Below are 24,839 nucleotides of genomic sequence, written 5' to 3' on the forward strand. Positions count from 1 at the left end.
TCATGAGTAATGCAAATAAGCGACCGATGTTGATTTTTCCCAAGTTCTCATTTCCCAAGTTATCAGAAATCTAATAAATATATTATCATTAAAAATAATCTTCAACTTATTCTAATATAATTTTATCATGGCAAAACAACTTAAACTCATTTCGAAAATTAATATAATCATAATTAAAACTCATATCTCGATAAACTATTATTAAAACTCTAACTTAATACTGCCAACATATAATCTAGTAGGAAGTCATAAATTTCTTAAGCAATATTAATTCATAAAATATTCTTAATAATGCTTATATAAAAATCATCGTAAATTACTAATCATACCTAATTTAAAACTATCTAAGATTTATTTCATATAAAAGGCTTTAAAGTGTTTTTAAAAAAAATAATTTTAAACACTTACAATTTTCTACCAAATTAAACCATAAAATTAATACTCGATAATATAATTAAAGTCTTTAAATATTTTCTATGAAATCAAGTTTAATATAAAAGTATGCGTTTTGGACCATCTTATGACAAGGGTGTTTAGGGAAATAAAAAATTATATATACAAGGGCTCTTCGGGTAAAGCATGCATGGTCACAACAAAGAAAGAGCTATGAGATTGAAACTTCCAGAATCAAACGATGCGTAAGGATCATTCCATACTCACCGAGAGGGATGGCCAGGGACGACGGAAGCTGTGGCTGGACAAGATCTACGGTGTACGAGTTGGCTGAAGTGAACTGACAGCGAGAGAGAAAAAGATAGAATCCAAGAGAAAGAGGGAGATGGAGTTACGAACCATGCAACGTGGGGCTGCAGTTCAACCATGGAGTCTTGCCCGTGATCAGTGGTGGCTCCACTTGCAGGTTCACTGCTGGGCTATGGCGCATGGACGACAAGTGACCGTGCGGCTAGCATGGAAGCTGTGGTTAAAGGAACCATGCTCTTGGTGATGGGTTGTTGTGGCAGTTTGGTGATGGGTGACAACATGGTGGTTGAGCAACGACGGCGACCTGCAATCATCTGGAGTGGAGGGACAGCGACGACAGAGAGATGAGGAGGGGGAAACTGAGAGAAACCAAACACAGAGGGGGGCAATGTTTGAGAGAGTGGGTGCTCTGTTTTGGCTTGACCAAAACAGAGGTCCTTGTACATGTATTGAGCCGTGTGCCTAGGTTGTTTCCATGGTGGTCAACGACGAAGGGAGAAACTTCGGTTGGGGTATAAAGCAAGGGGGAGGTGACCACGGTATGAAGGGAAAAGAAGATGACGGCTTATACTCGGTGATGCATGGTGTTTTTTTTTTTTTCGGGTAACTGCGCAGTGTTAGTGCAAGATGGCAACAGTGAGAAGAATGTTGACGTTTCAAGGCGACTATCAGAGGGAGAGAGTCTGTTCTGAAGAGGGGAGTTGTGATATGGGGATAAGGAGTAGAAGAGAAACCGTAGAGACGTGGAGGTTTTGGAAATTGGGGTAGAGTAAACTTTGGGAGTAAAGAAAATTGAAAGGGGAGAGAAGAGATGGGGGAAAGCAATTGAAATGTGAGAAGGAAGATCTTGCTAAAACGACGTCGTTCCCTCATGAAAGGTTGGGCTTCCATACTGACTGGGCCTGGATTTCAGGGCTAGGTATTACATACGAGCTCTCCAACTACGCAAAGCTCTCCTCCGCTTGAGGCTCATCTGCACGGGACCCATCTGATCAGGCACAATACCCACCCTTCATCAAAACTATGTCCCTAGACACATCGTGACACAACGGTCGAATACAAGTCCCTCGACTTGTCGACCCTTATGCTACAAGCCGAGTCCCTTGGCTGATCACGATGCATTGGCTAAGGGCCAGAGCCCCAAGCTCTACCCGAACAACTGCCAGTCGGAACACAAGTCCCTTGACTTACCGACCTTTATGCTAAGTTGCTGCCAGCGGTGCATTGACTAAAGGCCTGAGTCCCCGAGCTCTGCCCAAACAATAGCTAGTTGGAACACAAGTCTCTAGACTTGTCAACTTACGCGGGATACAATCCTAGTCCCTTGGTTGGCCACAATTCATTGGCTAAGGGCCAGAGCCCTGAGCTCTACCCCAACAACAGCCATTCAGAACACAAGTCCCTTGACTTGCCTACTTTCGTGCTAGGTTGCTGCTCGCGATGCATTATCTAAGGGTCAGAGTCCTCGAGCTTTGCCCAAACAACATCTAGTTGAAATACAAGTTTCTAGACTTGCCGACCTTCGTGGGGTACAAGCCCAATCCCTTGGCTAGCCACGATGCATTGGCTAAGGGCTAGAGCCCTGAGCTCTCTTCTAACAACAGCCAGTCGGAACACAAGTCCCTTGACTTGCCGACCTTCGTGCTAGGTTGCTGCCCGCGATGCATTGACTAAAGGTCAGAGTTCTTGAGCTCTGCCCAAACAACAGCCAATCGGAATACAAGTCTCTAGACTTGCCGACCTTCGCAGGATACAAGCCAAGTCCCTTGGCTAGTCATGATGCATTGGCTAAGGGCCAGAGCCTTGAGGTTTGCCCAAACAACAGCTAGTCGGAACACAAGTTTTTTAACTTGCCGACCTTCATGCTATGTTGCTGCCCGCAATGCATTGGCTAAGTACCAGAGTCCTCGAGCTCTGCCCAAACAATAGCCAGTCGAAACACAAGTCTCTAGACTTGCCAACCTTCATGGAGTACAAGCCCAGTTCCTTGGCTGGCCACGATGCATTGGCTAAGGGTCAGAGCCCCGATCTCTGTCCTTACAACAACCAATAGGAACACAAGTCCTTTGACTTGCCGACCTTCATGCTAGGATGCTGCCTGCGATGCATTAGCTAAAAGCCATAGTCCCCAAGCTTTGCTCAAACAACAGCCAGTCGGAACACAAGTCTCTAGACTTGCCGACCTTTGTGGGATACAAGCCTAGTCCCTTGGCTGGCCATGATGCATTGGCTAAGGGCCAGAGCTACCCAAACAACAGTTAGTCGGAACACAAGTTTTTTAACTTGCCAACCTTCATGCTAGGTTGCTGCCCGCAATGCATTGGCAAAGGGCCAGAGTCCCCTAGCTCTTCCCAAACAACAGGCAGTTGAAACACAAGTCTCTAGACTTTCTGACCTTTGCGAGGTACAAGCCCAGTCCCTTGGCTGACCACGATGCATTGGCTATGGGCCAAAGCCCCGAACTTTGCCCGAACAACAGCCTGTCTAAACACAAGTCCCTTGACTTGTTGACCTTCGTGTTAGGTTGTTGCCTGCGATGTATTGGCTAAGGGCTAGAGTCCCCGAGCTCTGCCTAAACACCAACCATTCGGAACACAAGTCTTTTAGACTTGCCGACCTTCGTGGGGTACAAGCCCAGTTCTTTGACTGGCCACGATGCATTGGCTAAGGGTTGGAGCCTGTCGAGCTTTGCCCCATTGATAGCCAGTCAGGCACAAGTCTATTGACTTGCCAACCTTCCTGCTACAAACCGAGTTTAGATTCACTATAATATATAACCGTTGCCAGCGGGTTACCTTTGGGGACAAGCCTTCGGAGTTAACGAGCATCAGAGCTCCACAACAGCCTAGTGCGGGTTACTTACAACAACTGCCTAAAGTGGACCCAGGGGGTCAATGGGCCCTCTGACCGGTTTGCATGGGTTACTTCACACAAACTCCAACACTAATAGTAAATCGAAAACAAAAATATTGAACGAACATACACCTTTCAAATGACAATAAACATACGAATGATGCACTGTCAAACCACACATCATACGTGGTCGAGTACACCTCCGACCATGTCCAAGCTTTGCGCTTGCGTCATACATGGTTGAGTACACCTCCCTTAAGGATCATGGTGAAGCTCCGCGCTCATGTCACATGTGGTCAAGTGCACCACCCGCCTAAATTTGCCTCTAGAGATATTTATCGCTTAACACAAACGGAATGGAGAACGGAGAACCCATTTTTGAAATTTGTTTCTTACTAATGACCTATGTTGCATATTTTATTTTAAAGATTCTCAAGGTCTTTGTTGGAACAAGTTGCCTTTAAAAATCACGGGCTTTTGTGAAGAATAAAATATATGGCCCATGGCTAGAATCCAGCCCACCGTGCCAAGCCAGAAGACAAGGTAGAGAGGAGACAAGGGAGAATGATGTTAGGAGTAAAGGAGTGGTGTCAGGAGAATAGTGTTAGGAGAGCAAGGGAGGGGTGTTAGAGAAAGGTGGGAAAAGAAGGGATGCTCAGACATGCGCAGGGTCAGGCCTCACTTCTGCTGACAAACACGCAAATGGCCAGTCACATCATGGCAGGCAGGCACCCGCAATAAGGAGTGAGATAAAAGGTAGACAAACTGACTCTCTGGATCAGATCATCTTTTGCTTCTTCTTCTTTAGCAACCTTCAGAGGAAGACATCGACTCGGCGGGAAGAGCTACAGCTTTCTCCGTACAGTGAGAAATGAGAGATCATGAGTGACTGTAAACATATACATTATAGTGGACTCCTCTTCCTAAACGCCTGTGGACGTAGGCAACATGCAAAATTACGTAAATCTGTGTGTCCATCATTCTTTATTTTTTTTGTATTTATTTTTTATTCACTGTCATGGACGTATGCACCAACACCGTATAGCAGTACCGGAACATTGCCAGGGCTCCAAACAACACCTATCAATGCCCAGTTGACTTATTAGTCCGAGAATGACTATTTCTCTTCTTCTGACTTGTTGTGTGATTTTTTCAGCATCAACAAAGAATATAGAAAATACTGGAGACAAAACATGAATGCTTTAATCCTATGTTTTCTTAGCCAATCAAGTACCCGAAGGCATTGAGATAGATATGGTCTATTTGAGATGAGAGATATGACATTAATTAGGAAGATCGTGGGGCATGGATTAGGGAAACAATAGCAACTTGTCTTAAAGGCTTAAGGTCAATTAGGCTATGTCTTGATGAGAAACGATCGGAAGCATTTAAATTCCATTTTTTTTTCTCTTTGACTATGGAGGCGGGCACGTGCCTTGATGTTTTGGTTTATCAATGATTTAGATGTTTTTATTTTTATTTTATATATATATATAGAAATTGCTTCACTTCATTCAATGAAACCGAAGTTACAATTGTGACTTATCAATGCAGGAAAAACCAGGACTACAAGCCAAACTACGCATCTGCTCTGGGGTATCCCCGCACACAAATTCCTTTGTGGTGGATATTATCTTAACTTATATAAAACTCTCTCCTACTAGAAAAGAGCGCTCTGTGAAAACGGATATAAGCGGCCAATCTTCCAAGGAAGAGAAACACTAGCGTTATGGACACTAGTCCAATAGACTATTTCCTTTTTATTTTTACTAAAAACAAAAATACAAAAACATATTAAAAACTACATAAAACACATAAAACTACAAATAGGAAGTAGGACTTCATCTCATTCTTTGCCCGCCGTCCCATTCTATTATCTTTATTCTTTTTTTCCTTTATTCTTTTCCTTTTACTATATTCTTCTTCTCCTTCCTACCTCCGCCACTCTCATCCTAGCCCGTCCCCCTTTCTGTACCACCACCCACCATGAGAACCGGCATGAACCCAGACGGCGCGCCCACCACAAACATCAGTTTCCTAAGTCCAGACGGCATGAGCATCCAACTCGCATGAACACCAGCCTCCACTACGCAGAAGACCCTCCTACGCATGAGCTTCACCGCACGACATCAGCAGTAACAACGCCCACCCCTTTGGACTAGCTCTTGCCCCAACTGCGTCCATTCTAGGCCTTCAAACTGACCATTCTACTCTAGCACTCCTCTTCTCTCTCTCTCTCTCTCTCTCTCTCTTTCCTACCTCCTGCTATACTTGTGACCCCCTCCCTTTATTGTTTTTCTTATTTATCATGAACACCTGCCAGCCGATGACCATCGCACCAGGTGGCACTCATCATAAGCCTGACCATTGTATGACCTTCCGATTGCCATCGCACAACCACCCATTGATGACCATCACGGCCACCCAGAAAGCTCCAGTAGGTTGCATCGTTGCATCCATCATGAGCACCGGCGTCCATCGCACAGAGCACGACCATCATGGCCATCGTGCACTGCACGAGCACCATCATGCCAAACCCAACCGGCACATCCAAAAACCTTCGAACAAAATACATTAGGCGGCACTTCCAAACCCAGAGGATTTGTGGGTTTGTGATGAAGAACATAGGAGAAAAAAATTGTCGAGAATGGATCACCTCCTTTATTAGACTTTAATAGACCTAATAAAAACATAGAAAAAAGAACAAAACACAAACTAAAAACTGGAAAAATAGGAAGGGAGTGAGGGGGCAGGAGCCAAGCTCCCACTCCCTCAAGCTCGTTGATGCTTGAGGAGGGTTTTTTTAGAGAGAAGGTGGAGGTTCTCTCTAGACCCACGTGCAACTTAACACGAAAAAAACTCCAGTACATTGCTTCTTGTCCGATTTAGATGATTTTAATTTGAAAGAATTCTGTCCAAAATTACTTTCCATCCTTTTCTATCTCTTCATTTTAGCTTTATTTATATGAATAAATAAAAGAAAAGGCTTTATCATTTTGTCTCATGTATTTAGTTCCAAGAAATTGACGCCATAATTAATATTGCATTGGATTAGTACATAAACCTCACACACACAAATGGGCAATGTTCAAACCAAAGAATTGCCACACAATTACTAGGCTAAACTCAGCAAAAACAGGAAGGTCCAAGCTGGGAGGTGTACGTAGACAATAGAAAATGACAAAAATAATTCTTTTGAGAAGTCAACAACTTTGGATATAACTACTACTGCACATTAAAATATATATTAATATTTTTTTACTTTAATTCAAAATTTCTTTGGTTTGAATTAAAGTAAATGAAATAATACAAAATTTCTTTGTACCTTGCATGCTGCAGTTCAAAGTAAATAAAATAATAATTTTTTTATACTTAGTTATAAACAAATTTTAGTATAGTTGTTCTTATAATATCATTTTCCTTAAATTTACATAATTTGATTTACATCGAGCAATCCTATATTTAATTATATATATAGCCCATTAATGTTTGTTTTTCACTTTCTTTAAACCTCAGATGAATTAGCTTGAAACCAAGATGATTGTTCTTCGAAATTCTAGTTTTTTTTTTTTTTTTTCAATTTTTTACCATTTTTATATTGTTTTTGAAGGGTAGATCCATTAAGCTCATGCCAAGGGGCAATCCTTTATTAATATATCTTTATCTTGAGCAGAAATTCTCTCTTGTTTTTCTTTCTAAGGATATATATATATAAAGGATGAAGGAGTGAATAGTTTCATTGAATGCTCTCAAGCAATTAATCAAGTTTATTTTACATTAACCGTTGTGGCTTTCAACTATATATAGTAAAAGAGAAACGATAGTTGCAGTCGTGAGTGTCTAAACGCCGTATAATTATTTTGAAAAAATTAGATAAATGCGGGATTCATATAAAAAGAAAATTAATTTTTTAATAATAGACTCCATTCTTTTTCAAAACGTCTATATAATACTCGCGCACTCCAAGACTATATTTAGTATTACTCATAGTAAAAGATTAATACTTCAACATGATTAGAAAAACCATTAATCTTTTACGGCGCTCTTTTCCTCATAACATGGACTCAAGCAAAAACTTTTAGCTTTGTTTCTAATTTTATTCATTATATTTGCGATCCTTTGGTATTTCTTTTTAAATTAATGAAACGTTTTCCCATTAAAAAAAATGATAGTGAAGAAACTTTTGGTCATTTCTTTGAATGCATTTAATGCCTTCAAAGAAATCCATTGATTCCTAGATTATTAATTTTTAGAACTGATGATTATTGGTCATCATATACTAATTAATATGATTAAAGCATGTGATAAAAAATTTACGGTTCCTAGGCTGTGTAGAATGTGTTTTGATTGTTAAACCCAATTCAATATATCTTAAATGAATCATACCTATTATTTTTTTAATTTTTTATAAAAAAATTTAATTCATCTTAACTTATTTTATATATTTTAATCTAAAATATTAAACTCATTCGTACTTAAAAAAAGTTAAATTTATCTTATTAAAATATATAAAATATTATTATTTACAATTTAACTCAACTAATCTCAACATCTAACATAACGTTGTGGTAGTCTATCTTGAGTATTGGCTCCCCAACATATATAAATTAAAAGTACTCATATGGTCATCATGCCTAGTCTAGATAGCTAGGGTCACAACCTCCTTTTATCCCTTTCTCTTAAAAAATTAAATAAAGAAAACTCAAATTCTCGATCCCCATATATTAAACCGGAACTACTTACACTTTAATTAATATATTCAAATGCAATAAATACTAGTAGCTATGCCGGTTGCAAGGAACTTTCGTTAATCTCAATCGATTTGGTCTTTATCAACTAATTATTAATCATGATCAGCACCACTAAAATCAAGTATTTTTTATATACATACAATTATTTTAAAATTAACCAACTAATTATGTGATAGTGTCACTTGATAAAGGAATGTTAAATTGAGTTGAGTTGAGATGATAAAATATTATTATAATATTATTTTTTAATATTATTATTATTTGAAAATTTAAAAAATTTGAATTATTTATTATATTTTGTGTTGAAATTTAAAAAAATTATAATGATAAGTTAAGATGAAATATTTAGTACCATAAGGAGCTCTCTCTGGCCGTAATCTTGGGACTAACTAATGTGAAAAGCAATATGCGAGGCATGGAAATTCAACACGTACACGAGTTTCTAAAGCACTCTTATATATACCTTTGAATTTCATGGGAAAAGAACATATATATACTTGAACAGTTTTTATTTTTACTTGAAACAAATGAAAAAGAAGATCATCGAGCAAAGCATGCAATATCTAAACATTTTCCTTCGTGAGCCGACTTTGAGTACTAGCTAGTGCATGGGGATTTCGTTGCTTTGCCTACAAGCTAGCTAGAAGAATAAAGCTTGGTTTGGCCGGTGAAAATATCTGAGAAGTGTTGAGAATGTTTGTGAATAGTAGTAAAAAATAATAAAAAAATAATAATAAAAGATTGAATAGTGGTGAAAAATAGGTGAAAAGTAATGAATAGTAGAAAAGTAAGTAAAAAATAAAAAGTAATAATAAAATAAAAAATAGTAGTGACATTATCTCAAGTACTCTCACTACCCAAACACACCCTAAGACATGCACGTCGATCGGTGCCCATGTAATTTTCCTAGAAATGGTTAATTAATTTTAATGAAAGGTCCACTTCCAATATTATTTGTTTTATATGTACTACGTACTAATATTAAAGAATTTACTATATCATTGAAGACTTGATGAAGCTCAATTCCCATGCACACAAGTTTTGGAAATTATAATTAGTAATTAACTTAATAAGTAACTAGCTAGTACTACTATTTCTCGACTCAAATCATATTAATCCACCTCACGGCCGGCCTCTTGACTATTGGCTTCAATATTACGTACGTGATTGCAAAATGAAGAAAAAATAAATAATAAAGAAAACGTGTTAATATACCTAGACATGCAAACAAGTCCTAGCTAGTACTGCAGATTCTTTGATCTTATCCTCTAACTACATATGTAGTTAACAGTACGTTTTCTTTATAATTTATTTTTTCAATTATAACTACACGTTATATATATCTCAATTATATATTTGTATAGATGAACCGAACAGGCTGGTGGATTTCTGATCGATAGAGATATAACGCGTAAATTCTAGCGTCCATGATGCATGATGTTGTAAATGATGATCTCTATCTGAATTCGACCGTCCAATTAATAAATACATATAATTGAAGAAAATCATACTATATACCTACAATATTATATATGATTTTCCAGGGCAGAAGTATATATCACCAATGGCCAAAATTGGTGAGGCCTAGCACAAGAGAAGCATGAACTATAAGGCAATATCATGATCTAATGGCAGGAATTAATATCACTTATTGTATCATGGATTACGTAATATGGAGGCCAGGCTTTCATAGTTGCTATCTGATCATCATTTAATTAGGAATAGCATGCAACAACTCTAGATCTACCCATTATTAATTATAAGAATTCAACCAATAAGACCCTAAACACAGTCAGAGACAAATCTTAATTTAAACAGCTAGCTGGTACGCTTGGAAATTAATATAATAAGGTTGCTTTGTTTCTTAAATTAGCTTTTCATGACATGAATTGCTTGTTAACATTAACGGTACTTATGATGATCTAAGGCTGCATTGTTTTACATAAATTAAGAAGCTATTTATGCTAAAGCATTAATTTTAAATAACATTGACGGGTCAACAACCTATTATCAAAGGAGTGGGATGAATTAAAGGAGGAAAGAACCAATGAATAATATCGACATGATGATAGCCTCATAGTTCAACAAAACTACATGACCACAGCATTGGCAAGCCGAAGAGTATATATCTCACAGTTAAAAGTGGAGATGTCTTCAGATCTTTTTGGAGAGATTATTAATTAAGTTTAACATTGAAGAGAAAGAATTAATGGCAGATAGTGCTGTTGGCTGTCTGCTTGACAAGCTTGCTCGCTTTGTTGAAAATGAGGTGCAACTCTTGAGAGGGGATCGGGAAGAAGTTCTGAACCTGAGAGGAGAACTAGAGCGTATGAGAGCTTTCCTGAAGGTTGCAGATGCGTTGGAAGAAAGTCATGACGTAGAACTCAAAGTGTGGGTTAAGCAAGTAAGAGAGATCGCTCATGAAACTGAAGATGCTCTCGATGAATATTTCATGCTTCTTCAAGCAGATGATCGTGCAGATGGATTCTATGGGGCTCTCCACAAATTCTCTTGTTGTATCAAGAACATGAAAACTCGTTATCGTATTATTTCAGAATTACAAGACATCAGATCCAGAATAAAAAATCTTTGCCAAGTTCAGGAGAGGCTGCTTCCCAAATTCACAAGAATCGAACAAGGTTCGGGCTCCACGAGTGTAGGAAATACATGGCAAATACCGTCGAGGCGATGCTCTTCTTCTAGACAAGACTGATTTGATGGGGATCGATGAACCTAAGCAACAGCTAGCTGGTGGAGTGGCTGATGAAGGGTGGCAATAGACGTGAAGTGGTTTCTGTGGCTGCAATGGGAGGAATGGGGAAAACTACGTTGGCAAAGCAAGTCTTTGAAGATGAAGAAGTGAAGAAACATTTTGAAAGGCGGGCTTGGGTCACTGTTTCTCAATCTTTCAAGATAGAAGAATTCCTCAAAAACATGATTAAACAATTCTTCAGCGTAGTCAGCAGACCAGTTCCAGAAGGATTGGACAGCATGAACAACGACCTGAGACGAATAATCAAGGACTTGCTCCAGAAAAGCAGGTACTTAGTTGTTCTAGATGATGTGTGGCACTTGAATGAATGGGATGTTCTCAAATATGCCCTGCCTACACGTAATGCTGACGTAGCCTTCAGTACCTCTTCTGGTGTGGAATCTGTAGGTAGGGTTTACAACTTGAAGCCCTTGTCCCCCAGTGGAATCTTGGGATCTTTTCTGTAAGAAAACCTTTCAAGGGAATGCATGCCCTACTTATTTGAAGGATATCTGTCAATATACTTTAAGAAAGTGTGAGGGACTACCCCTTGCAATTGTAGCAATCAGTGGCGTTTTGGCATCGAAAGACACGCTAGGATTGATGAGTGGGATATGGTTGGCCGAAGTCTTGGGGATGAGCTTGATAGCAATGACAAACTGCAGGATCTGAAAAAAATACTTTCGCTAAGTTTCAATGACTTGCCTTGCTACCTAAAAGATTGTTTCTTAGTATCTTCCCAGAGGACTATTTGATTGAGCAAATGAGGCTGATTCGATTATGGATAGCGGAGGGATTAATCGAAGCCAAAGAAGGGAAAACACTGGAAGAAGTTGCAGTTGACTACCTCAACGAACTCTTGAATAGAGGTCTATTGTAAGTGGCATCCATAACCAGTTGTTATGATAGGTGTCAATCATTTTAAAAGGAAAGCACATGTGCACATGACTGCACATGAGGGAAGACTTGAGTACTGGCCTGTTTATAGGAAGTAGAAACTTATTTCTTTGTTACTACTTTATGCTATAAATAGAGGCTTCAGTTTGTACTTGAGTTTTTAGTTTTTTTGTGCTGAGAAATACAAGAGAGAAATAGAGAGAACAATCTGTGAAAAAGGCTCCCAGAACTTGTGAGGTGTAAATGAGAGAGTGTTCTTGTAATCTCAAGATTGTATTTTGATCATCAATAAAGATCTTGACTGTTGCTGCCGTGGATGTAGATCACTAGGATCGAACCACGTAATTCTTGTGTTACTTGTTTACTGCATTCTGTTTACAAACATTAATCAAATCTGTGTGACAAATCTTGGCATCTAAGATTCTGATCTTGGATCTACAAGCAAGTCAGAATTACAACAAGTGGTATCAAGAGCCCAGGTTCCAATGGGGACTGCCAAGTTCGATGTAGAAAAGTTTAATGGAAAAAATGATTTTGGTCTATGGAGAATAAAGATGAAAGCACTGCTAGTTCAACAGGGCCTCCAAGATGCACTTCTTGGTGAAAAGAACTTAAGTTCTTTATCTGAAAAAGAGAAACTGCAACTCTTGCAGAAGGCTCACAGCACCATCATCTTGTCCCTTGGTGACAAAGTCTTGAGGGAAGTTGCCAAAGAAGACACAGCAGCAGGTGTTTGGCTAAAATTAGAAAGCTTATACATGACTAAATCTTTGGCAAATCGACTCCACAAGAAGACCAAGCTCTATACTTTCAAAATGACTCCAGGTAAGTCTATGGAAGAACATCTTGATGAGTTTAACAAGATCATATTGGATCTTGCAAACATAGACATAAAAATTGAGGATGAGGATCAAGCTATTCTACTTTTAAGTTCTTTAGATTCTTCTTATGCAAACTTTAAAGAAACCATGATGTATGGTAGAGAGAGTTTGTCTTTAGAAGAGGTTCAATCTGTATTGCACTCGAGGGAACTACACAAAGAGGCAGAGATCAAAACTGAAACTGGAGAAAGTTTGATAGTTAGGGGCAGACCAGAAAAGCAAAACCATAAATGGAAGAATAAAAAGGAAAGATCAAAGGAAAGATCACAATCAAAAGGGAAGAAATTAAAATGCTTCACATGCCATAAAGAAGGACACTTCAAGAGGGATTGCCCTGAAAGACAACAAAATGTGGGAAATAAGTCTAAGGAAGATGGAAATGCAGCAGTGGTATTGGATGGGTATGATAGTGCAGAGGTCTTGAATGTTTCAGAAGTTGACTCAGGAAAGGAATGGATCCTAGACTCAGGATGTTCATTCCACATGTGCCCCTCTAGATCATGGTTTGAAACATTCATAGAATTGAATGAAGGACATGTAATTCTTGGTAACAATAAAACATGTAAGATTCTGGGAATTGGGACTGTTAGGCTAAAAATGTTTGATGGTATGGAAAGATTACTACAAGAAGTAAGATACATACCTGAACTGAAGAGAAATCTGATTTCTCTGGGAATGCTTGACAAATCTGGCTATATTTTCAAGTCAGAATCTGGAACACTGAGAGTTTCCAAGGGTGCTTTGATTGTAATGAAGGGAATTATAAGAAATGGGTTGTACATGCTGATAGGCAAGACTGTCATTGGTGAGGCCTCACCTGTGCAAAACAGAAAAGAAGACAAGGTTAGACTATGGCACTTGAGACTGGGACACATTAGTCAAAGGGGTCTTCAAGAACTACAAAAACAAGGCCTACCCGAGGAAGAAAGGTTGGGAGAACTACCTTTCTTTGAGGATTGTATTTTTGGAAAGGCAACAAGAGTTAGTTTCAAACCAGCAGTGCACCAAACCAAGCAAACTTTGGATTACATTCACTCAGATCTCTGGGGGCCAGCAAGGGTCAACTCACATGGTGGGGCAAGGTATTTCTTATCCATTATTGATGATTACTCAAGGAAGGTATGGTTATATGTTCTGAAAAATAAAAGTGATACTTTTGCCAAGTTCAAAGAATGGAAAACTCTAGTTGAAAATCAGGTTGGCAGGAAAATTAAAAGGTTAAGGACAGATAATGGCCTAGAATATCTATCCAATGATTTTAATAATTTCTGTAAAAGGGAGGGCATAGCTAGGCATAAAACTGTGAGGGAAACACCTCAACAAAATGGTTTGGCTGAAAGAATGAACCGAACCATTTTGGAGAAAGTGAGGTGTATGTTGTCAACCTCAAGATTACCAAAATCATTTTGGGCTGAGGCTGCCACCACAGCAGTTCACTTGATAAATAGATGTCCCTCCTCAGCTTTAAACTTTAAAACTCCACAAGAGATGTGGTCTGGAAAACCATCTAGGTATGACCATCTAAGAGTTTTTGGATGTGTAGCCTATGCACATACTAAAACTGACAAGTTAGAACCTAGAGCACTTAAGTGCATTTTTGTGGGATACCCAGATGGTATTAAAGGCTATAAGCTATGGATAGATGAACCTGGGATACAGAAATGTATCATTAGTAGAGATGTGACCTTCAACGAGGGGCAAATGGCTAGACATAAAACTGAACCAGAAAATTTAGGACAGCAACCTACCAATACTCATATACAACTTGAGGTGGAGAACTCAATAGAATCTCCATGTCATCAAGATAATAAAATAAAAGCTGAGAGTATAAGCACAGAGCATAAAACTCAAGGTGGGGAGAACTCTTACAATCTGGCAAGAGACAGAGAAAGAAGAGTTATAAGACCACCTCAAAGGTATGGGCAAGCTGAACTTACAGCTTTTGCATTAACTGTTGCTGATGATATAATTGAGTTAGAACCAAGGTCTTTTAAAGAGGCCATGGCTAGTAAAGAGGCTGAAAAATGGAAGCTTGCAATGCAAGAAGAAATGGATTCTTTAAACAAAAATCAAACATGGGAAATGGTTCCAAAACCAGAAAAATAGAAACTTATGGGATCCAAATGGATCTTTAAAAGGAAAGAAGGCATACCAGGGGTTGAGCTACCTAGGTACAAGGCTAGGTTGGTAGCAAAGGGGTTTACACAGAGAGAGGGTGTGGATTATAATGAGATTTTTTCTCCTGTGGTTAAACACAGTTCAATAAGACTGTTACTTTCTTTTGTTGCTCATCAAGACATGCATTTAGAACAATTAGATGTGAAGACAGCTTTCTTGCATAGAGAACTTGAAGAAGTCATATACATGCAACCACCCGAAGGCTTCACAACTGAAACCACTAAGAGTCAAGTGTGTTTACTAAAAAAATCATTGTATGGACTTAAACAGTCCCCTAGACAATGGTATAAAAGGTTTGACTCCCATATGATTAATATTGGTTTCAATAGAAGCAATTATGATAGCTGTGTATATTACAAGCAAATTGAAGAAACTCCAATTTATCTACTGCTTTATGTAGATGATATGTTAATTGCTTGTAAGGATAAAATTCAGATAGATTTAGTAAAATGCATACTAAAATCAGAATTTGAAATGAAAGAACTTGGCCCTGCTAAAATAATTTTGGGAATGGAGATAGTAAGAGAAAGAAATAAAAGGCTTCTCTACCTATCTCAAAAGGCATATATTTCCAAAATTTTAACTAGATTTGGTATGGATCAGCTGAAAACAGTTAGTACCCCAATAGGGCAGCACTCAAAACTTTCAGTCACTCAAGCTCCAGAAACTGAAGAAGATAAGGAATTTATGCAGAAAATACCATATGCTAGCATGGTAGGAAGCATCATGTATGCCATGATTTGCTCTAGACCAGATCTGACCTATGCTGTCAGCTTAGTCAGTAGGTTTATGAGCAATCCAGGAAAACCACACTGGCATGCTATCAAATGGGTATTTCAATACCTCTCTGGTTCAAGGAGTCTGGGACTGAAATTTGGTGAAAATGTGAAAAGAGGAAGTGAGCTAGAAGGTTTTGTTGATTCAGATTACGCAGGTAATATTGACACAAGAAAGTCCTTGACTGGTTTTGTGTTCACTGCCTTTGGAGGTGCCATCAGCTGGAAGGCAAATCTTCAGCCAGTAGTTGCCTTGTCAACAACTGAGGCAGAGTATATTGCAATGACTGAAGCAATAAAGGAAGCTATATGGTTGAAGGGTATATCTCACGAATTAGGCATGTATGAGGGAATATCACAGTTCACTGTGATAACCAGAGCACAATTCACCTTGCCAAAAATCAAGTATACCATGAAAGATCAAAACATATAGACATTAGGCTACACTTTGTGAGGGACATCATTTCAGCTGGAGAGATTGAGGTAGAAAAGATCCCAACAGAAGAAAATCCATCTGACATGATGACTAAGTCTCTGCCAACAGTCAAGTTCAAACATTGCCTGAACTTGATCAATATGGAAAATTGCCAAGCCACTTAGAGGGGACCTGCAGCAACAGTCAAAGAGGGAAAAGGCAGCTTGGAAGTTCTAAATGATTTCCAAGGTGGAGAATTGTTATGATAGGTGTCAATCATTTTAAAAGGAAAGCACATGTGCACATGACTGCACATGAGGGAAGACTTGAGTACTGGCCTGTTTATAGGAAGCAGAAACTTATTTCTTTGTTACTACTTTATGCTATAAATAGAGGCTTCAGTTTGTACTTGAGTTTTTAGTTTTTTTGTGCTGAGAAATACAAGAGAGAAATAGAGAGAACAATCTGTGAAAAAGGCTCCAAGAACTTGTGAGGTGTAAATGAGAGAGTGTTCTTGTAATCTCAAGATTGTATTTTGATCATCAATAAAGATCTTGAATGTTGCTGCCGTGGATGTAGATCACTAGGATCGAACCACGTAATTCTTGTGTTACTTGTTTACTGCATTCTGTTTACAAACATTAATCAAATCTGTGTGACAAATCTTGGCATCTAAGATTCTGATCTTGGATCTACAAGCAAGTCAGAATTACAACACCAGTGATGGAAGGGTCAAAAAGTATCGCGTCCATGACGTGCTGCGGGAGATAATTGTGTCAAAGTCTAGAGATCAGAACTTCACCTTCGTTGCTAAAGATCAGAACTTGATGTGGCCGGATAAGGTTCGACGCCTGTCTATACATAACACACTGCAAAACGTACAAGAAAACAGGTCTGTTTCTCGACTCCGTTCTTTGTTCGTGTTTCGGATGGTAGAAAATCTGGACATACAAAGCTTGTTTCCTGGTGGTTTTAAGCTGCTAAATGTTTTAGATCTGCAAAAGTCACGTTTAAAAAGGTTTTCGATTGATGTCGACAACCTGATTTACTTGAAATATCTATGCTTGAAGGGCACCAAGGTTAAAACCATCCCAAGAATTATAGGGAAGCTTCAGTACCTAGAGACTTTGGATCTTAAACATTCCCGCGTCACTGAACTGCCTGTTGAGATCTTGAAGCTCCATCGACTTTGACATCTCCTTGTATATCATTACAAAGTTAAGTCTTACGAATATTTTCACTCTCGATGTGGTTTTAAGGTCCAACGAAATATAGGAGCTCTACGATCCCTACAGAAGCTCTGTTTCCTAGAAGCAAACCAAGGTGGTGGCTCTATAGTGGTGGAGCTAGGGAAACTGTACCAACTAAGGAGGTTAGGCATTGTAAAGCTGAGAAAAGAAGATGGAAAATCTCTATGTTCATCCCTTAAAAAACTAACCAACCTTCGTGTGGTGTCTCTAACCTTTGTCAATTGACACTCTTGACTAGACAAACGACCCATTTGTTTCTATTGCAGTAGTAGCCAGAATTTTTGACAATCTTCAAACATTGACTTTTCTCCAGGAACCCTAGTGCCTAAATCACAATCACTTAATCTCAATCTTGGATCAACGATCACACTTTTTGAGAAAAACAATATGAAAATTTTTCAAAGTATTTTCTCACCAAAATATGCACTGGAAAGTGCTCTAAAAATATATATAGAAATGAATCTCTACATATTCTAATTAGTAGAATCCCTTAAATAAGCAATCTGAAAGCAGTTTGAATTGTAACAGGATTCTGCTGACGGAGCACTCTTCTAATGGGATGCTGACACATGTCACTTAATCTTCTCAACAGTTGCAATTTTCCATTCAAATTCTTCTCTGGATAATTACAAAACTATTGGAACTCAATTTTAACACTCTCGACTTATCTAAAACACTTCCTAATAACTTCTAGATGAACTAAAAATAGCTATAGATAAAGTCAAAGTGTTTTACATTCATCTAAATTACAAAACCAAAAATAAGATAAACTTTATCATCTTCGTCACCTAGTCTTATCCAAACTCTTGCATTTACAATCTCCCCCTTTGGTGGATTTGTGACAAAACCAATTTGATGAATGCAAGAAACCTGTCAAAGACACAAACAACAGACCAAGCAAATCGAGTAGAAAATCTAAGAAGATAATCATGAATAAAAAATACTAATATAGAACAGTGATTAAAGACTAGTACTATCAAAATTCATAAGATTTAAAATCTAATTCAAAGTATAAGCATGTTTTAGTCATACATCAAAATTATGTCTAGAATTTAGTTCTCCCCCTCAAAATTAAACTATCTTAAACAGAACTATAAAAACAAAAAAAAATTAATTCAACTCTCCCTCAACAACACACTTACTCTAACTCCCCATAAATTTCACAATACCAAAACAATCAATCTGCTCCAGTAATGCTCCTCTAACTCCCCCTTTTGTCACTTATCTGACAAGACTTAAACCTCCTCGTCATCAGAATCTGAGGAATAAATACCAAGCCTATCTGTGCCGAGATGAGGACATATGAAAGACCTTGATTTGACACTGCTAAAACTCCCTCTGATCTTAACTCAACCATGCATTTTGATAAACCTAATGTATGAGTATGAATGCATGTAAAGAAATTGACGAATGCATGAGAAAATTTGGTTGAGACAAAAAATCAAACACTTGGTGGGCATAACACAAAAACTGAAATGCATAATACCGTAACCCACCAAATCCATCCTAAATACATGATGTTTTTAGGAAAACTCATAACCCAATCACCATGTATTTCGATCATCAACCCAACGCAACAGAACCAACACAAAACTTCAACTTCAGTCGATACCAAACTAAACACTTAGATGGGAGGACAACCAAACCCTAGAAATGGGGGAGGAAGAACAATTGACCACTTACTGTGTAGGAGAAATGAGCAGATGATGACTAATGCTCGATTTCTATGCACAGGTGTGAGTAATCTTTTTTTCTAGGGCACAGAGAGACGTGAGAGGCGTGGGTGAGTGTGAGAAGGAGTATCGGGGGGTGGGGGGTGACTGTCTATCCAAACCACGAAGTGACTTAAATCAATTATTGACCAGTTGTGCCCTGCATGAGCCCATGCCTTAGAGTCCTATTGAGACTTAAACACTGAGACAAAAAAATAGACCTTCCGAAGCACAACTCTCAGACCATATGCATGCAGAAAAATTCCAAAAATATACCAAACAACCTAATAAACCAACAACAAAAATATCTAAAAATATAGGATTAAAACTGATTGCCCAAAAAAAAATACCAAAAATTTTAAAATCAATAGAATCAAGGCACATGCCAAAGTGCATCACATGTCCAAGCATAGTCACTCACAAAACCAAAAAAAATAAAATACACTCTCATTTGCAACAAATCACAATGGTTGTACACACCTCATAAGTTTATCATTATCAAAGTCCATGTGAGTGTGTGAGTGAGGCTACTTTCTTCAACCAAAAAACAAAATCCACATTTATGTATGTATATTTTGTTCTTTTTTTTTTTTTTTTTTCATTTCATAGATACTCCCAAAAGGTTTATCTCCTACCTTAAAAGTCAAACTTTATACTAGGGTCTAGATACTTTGATAGAGTATCTCTTCCAAACATAAGGTTGCTCAACCCTTGGTATGTCCATTTTATTGCTCATATTTTTCTGCAATGAATAGAGCAATGATTTTTTCTATAAGGACTTAAGGAACAGATCCGTTGTGATGGCCCGAGTTTCGTCTAGGCTTGGCACTTAGAATTGTTCTAGGTTACCATGGTATTTTAGGAGTCTTAGAAGCCTTTGATATAGTGATTTAAGCCCAAGAGAAGAGTGGCTCTAGTTATCTTAGAATTTCGGCCTTGGCAATTTAGGTTCAATGGTTTAGGCCCATGATCCAATTCTAAATTTGCTAAGTATGATGTGACCCAAGAATGTTTTTTCTTTGAACTTAGTCTTGAAAGTGGGCTAAAGGGGAAAAATGGTATAGGAAAGCACCAAAATGGGCTTACACGCCTAGCCTATTGCTTTTGGTCCAGAAATCAAGTTTCAAGGTAGGTTTATTGGAAATTGGAGCATAGGGAAGTCAAATGGTATCTTTCTAGAAGCTTTGCATAGGACATTGGAAGGAGGCCTTTGGGATTTTGAATCTTGCTAAGTCTTTGCCATGAGTCAAACATGCACCAAGGTTTTAGAAGACTTTTGAGATTAGACTTTTATCAAGGACAAGTTTGCCCCTAGGGTTTTCGGCTAGCATGCCCCAAACATTCTTTTTGCTTCCCACTTGTCACATAGTGTGTTGTAGACCAATGAAATGTGAAGGGTCACTTAGGGAATATGCATGGAGAAGATGAAGCAACACCTTGGGAATTGAAAGAGGAGGGGACGACTAAGGCTGGCACATGCCCATGCCACTTGTCCTCCATGCCAAGAGCCTTTTGTTGGGAATAGGAAAGGTCATGTACGGTTTTACTAAGTTGCCCCTTGAGAAGATGATGATTTGTTAAAGGAAAGGAAGGGCATAAGAGGGAAATGTAATTTTCGGCCAAGGAGGGAAGCTCACACACCACCTCCAAGATTTGCTCCTTCCCAATACAATCTAAGTGGGAACTCCAAGAGGTTTTTGGTTTTTGAGATAGGAAGAAGAAGGAACCTTGCCACTTGTCTCACATGCAAAGGTTTTAATTCAAATGAGAGAATTGAAGGGTCTTTATATAAAGAGAAGTGTTCACGCATAGGAGGCTTTTCCCTTGCCATTTTTCAGATTCTTGAATGAGCTTCCACTCTCTTCACTCAATTCTCTCAAGTTCTTTTGAAAGCTCTCTCCCATTCTCTTGTGTTTTCTTACCAACCAAACAAGAAAGATCCTTGTAAGAGAAGGATTTTTGCACTACCCCAAGGATTTGCAAGGTAAGATTCAATTTTCCTAAGTCGAGCTCACATACAAATCTTTTCTCAATCCAAAAATGAGATTCAAGTCTTATTAGACTTTGAGAAATGATAAAACACACACTTTCTACCATTTTCTTGGAAAATAACCTAAGGGTTCTAAGAGAAATCCTTGAGACCGAATAGTGAAGGGGGAATTTATCCTCCATGTTTCGACCATCTCATGTATTCTTGGCTACCTTAGGTTTTGTTTTATCTCATGTGTGAAATGAAGAGGGTTTTAACATAATAACCCTAGAAGTAGAATGGTTTAAGACCAAGTGATGCCCTAGAAACACACACATGCACGCACTTAAGAACATGAGCTAGGATTTTAGATGCTTTTTTTAATATGATATGTTTGGATTTACAGCTTTCTAGTATTCTTTTATGAGGATTTTGTAAGTATACACTCAACCTGCTCTTAGTTAAAACTTGTATATGATTATGTAAATCCTTTGATTTCCATGTTTGTTTTGTTGGTTATTTCTTGTTTGATTATTTGATTATGTTAAAATGATCTTGTATCAATCTATGGAAGGGATTTCATGTTTGGAATTTGTGATGAAAATGCCATGAAATACTTGTATATGTTTCGGTTTTCATATGTTCAAGATTGATGGATTTTGTGCTATGATGTTTCGGCCATAACATGTGTTGTATGTTTCAGATCTTAGTTAAATTTCATTATTTCATGCTTTGTTTTATCATGCTTTGATTCCTACATTATATGCTTGAAGATTGGAACATGTTTAAATGATAAATCTCATTATTTTTACCCCTAAGTGTTTCAGCCTAAGCATGTTCCCATGGTTTCATGAATGTGTTTGGATATTTCATGTGTTTCATGTAATCATGCTAGGAAATGAACATGTTATGCTTGGTTGTTTCATGCACGGCATTTCATATGTCATATGTCAAGTATAAGTAAGCATGTTAAGTCTCATGTTACATGCATTTGGAGAAGAAATGTTTTCAAAGAAATATCTTCAAAAAAGTATTTTCAAAAGAGTCTTCAAAGAAAATGTTTTCAAAGAAAAATTTTTATCAAAACCCCAAGTGCTATGGCAGGGGAATGTCCTAGTAAAACTTCTCTATCCACTTTGGAGTGCTTAAGAATGGAGTGCTAACCCTTGAGTCGACGAAGAATAGTCGACGAGCCTTGAATTGATTCTTTTTAAAGAATGTTGGAGTGAGAAAGCACCTAACGCTAGTGGGTGGATAAGGCATGCAACCCGACGAAGTAAGGTCGAGTTAATATGATTCTCTATTTATGATGTATTCATCACGGTGTACGGACTATAATGATGCGGTAACTAGTAGGAACACGCGGTGCAAGGAGGGGAGCCGTGTTGTTTCCACTCTCTGAACAAGTATAAGAGCTCATATAATAAGGATCACTCGATGAAAATCTTGTTATATGTTCTGATCAGACATGTTCTGAATAAGATCATGTGAATAAGATAAAGTTAAGAAGTTTTTATAAAAAGTTCAAGTCTCTGTTATAAGTCTTTTATAAATGGTCAAGTGCATAAGTCAAGTTTTAGGTAAGGCATAAGTTAAGTACATGTCCATGCACACATATCATGATATACTTTTTGTATACTTGTATTAACTATGGTATGTTGTTTGATTATTTGCTTAGATTTCTAGAAATCTCATTATGGTAGTTTCTATTACCATTCCCCAATCGACATGGTAGAAGTTGTAATAGGTTTAGTAATAGGCAACGATGACCAAGAGGAAGAGAACGACACCTCTTCCTCCGGAGAAGATTGTGCCTAAAATAGCCATGAATCGGCCTGAGTCCTCCATCTGGGAGCATCTTGAGGCAATTGATCGAGAAATCATGGGTATACTAGAATTCATCGCAGAGTTCAAGCGGCATAACAATCGAGACAAGGATAAGGCTTTAGAGAAGTGCGTGAAGCCCGAGTCTTCTTGAAGAGTATAAGTGTTTTGTGGAAAAAAAAAAAACAGAGAGAGAAGGCAACAACATTTATGGCCATCTTTTGTGGACTTATGTTTCTTTTGTGGAAATCCCGTGTTTTGGAAACTTTAAAATTATGCTTCATGCTTTTGGGATATTTTGCCTTTAAGGCCTATGTTTTGGGTTATGATATTAGTTTTTGGTACCATGTGCTTTGCAATTGCTTATTGCATTGCTTAGTTATCCGAATTTCATTAATTTTTCCGCTGCATCGTTATTGCATACTGCTAGTGTACTTAGGTGCATAACATGTTATCTGTCATGTACGAGATGTGTGTAGCCTTGTGTTACATGTCCCGGCATCTCAGTCACTGTCCAATCCCAAGTGGGGGCTGGGAGCGCCACATCTGTCTAGGGTGTTTGCCTTTTTTACAATGAAGAAACACTAGCTTTTTCTGTATGGATAAAATTTTTATGTCCAACAAGAAGAGACCTCTTGGTTTTTAGTACTAGGTTCAACTAGTATTAATTAATTTAAGGTATAGACTCCCTATTTGGAAAAATTCTATAAAACTTCATGGAGCATATGTTATAATAGCAAAAATATGAAAATAAGATCCTCATAATGCAGTAGGATTTGACTTTGGCAAAATGAGCCATAAGGTCTACACCCACATGTGGACTGCACAAAAATAGAGACTTGGCACACCAAGCATGAACTTTGCTCAACTGAACTGAAATACAAATCAGAAAAATAGAAAACAACTCAATCAAACCAAACGAAAAGAGATGCAAACTAATAAAAGAATGTGAAATGCATGTCCTAAACTAATGATATGCAAGGAATGCAATAACATGCAAGTTGTCCTATTAATTAATGTGACACGACATCTTCTTCGACCACCTATTTTGCCTTAAATTTTGAGGTCATTTTTACATCATCATAACCTTTTGTGGTCTTATCCTTGTTGCCAAGACAAAATTCAGACAACTCACATACCTTGGCATTTATGGTGTTTATTTGTTGGCTTAACTCTTGGACTTAGTTTTCAAGGGTCTTTACCTTTTTCTTTGATTTTCTTTCACCTCTATCTTTCTGGACTATACTCAAATTAAAGCAATATGACCTTATATGACAAGAGATACTACAATAATGAAAAATAGGTTTAAAGTACCTCCAGACTTAACTCGATTCAGCTTCTTTGAGGTTGATGTTTCATGTGGTTTTTTAAAATGATTTGACTTTGAAGCGACTTCTTTTGGAGCATCCACAACTTGGCTTCCTTTGACAAAGACAATACTTTTAGAGGTAGTGGCAGGGATGATAAGGCTTGAGTATCTTTGTCTTGGGAAGTTGTATACCCCAAACCAGTATGATCACAACAGAACCCTTTACTACTTAACATCTCATCCAATTTTTGAGTTGCTGATTTTTGTTGACACTCTTGAGAACTCTTCAATTCTTTGTCTAGTGCATCCTTTTGAGTCTTCAATTTCAAGATCCCTACTTCAAAAATTTTCAGTGCCTCCAAAAGATTGTTCTTTTCATTCTCTACTACTGTGAGTTTGTTGTATAGCTTATTGTTAAGTTTTTTCAATTTGACTACTTCTTCACATAAATCATTATAAGCCTCATGAATGTTTAGCTCATGGTCAGCATCAACAAGAGCTATATTTAAGTCACTATCATCAAATTCATTTTCAAATTTTGTTAGCATAATTTCAGGAAAATCCTCAACA

General features: G+C 37.9%; 1 pseudogene; it reads left to right on the forward strand.

Annotated features, from left to right (window-relative positions):
* The first annotated feature begins 10,515 nt into the window (after positions 1 to 10,515).
* LOC121234501 lies at positions 10,516 to 17,680 on the forward strand (annotated as a pseudogene).
* Positions 17,681 to 24,839: the final 7,159 nt, after the last annotated feature.

Source organism: Juglans microcarpa x Juglans regia, chromosome 1D (genome assembly GCF_004785595.1).
Source record: "Juglans microcarpa x Juglans regia isolate MS1-56 chromosome 1D, Jm3101_v1.0, whole genome shotgun sequence".
NCBI lineage: Eukaryota > Viridiplantae > Streptophyta > Magnoliopsida > Fagales > Juglandaceae > Juglans > Juglans microcarpa x Juglans regia.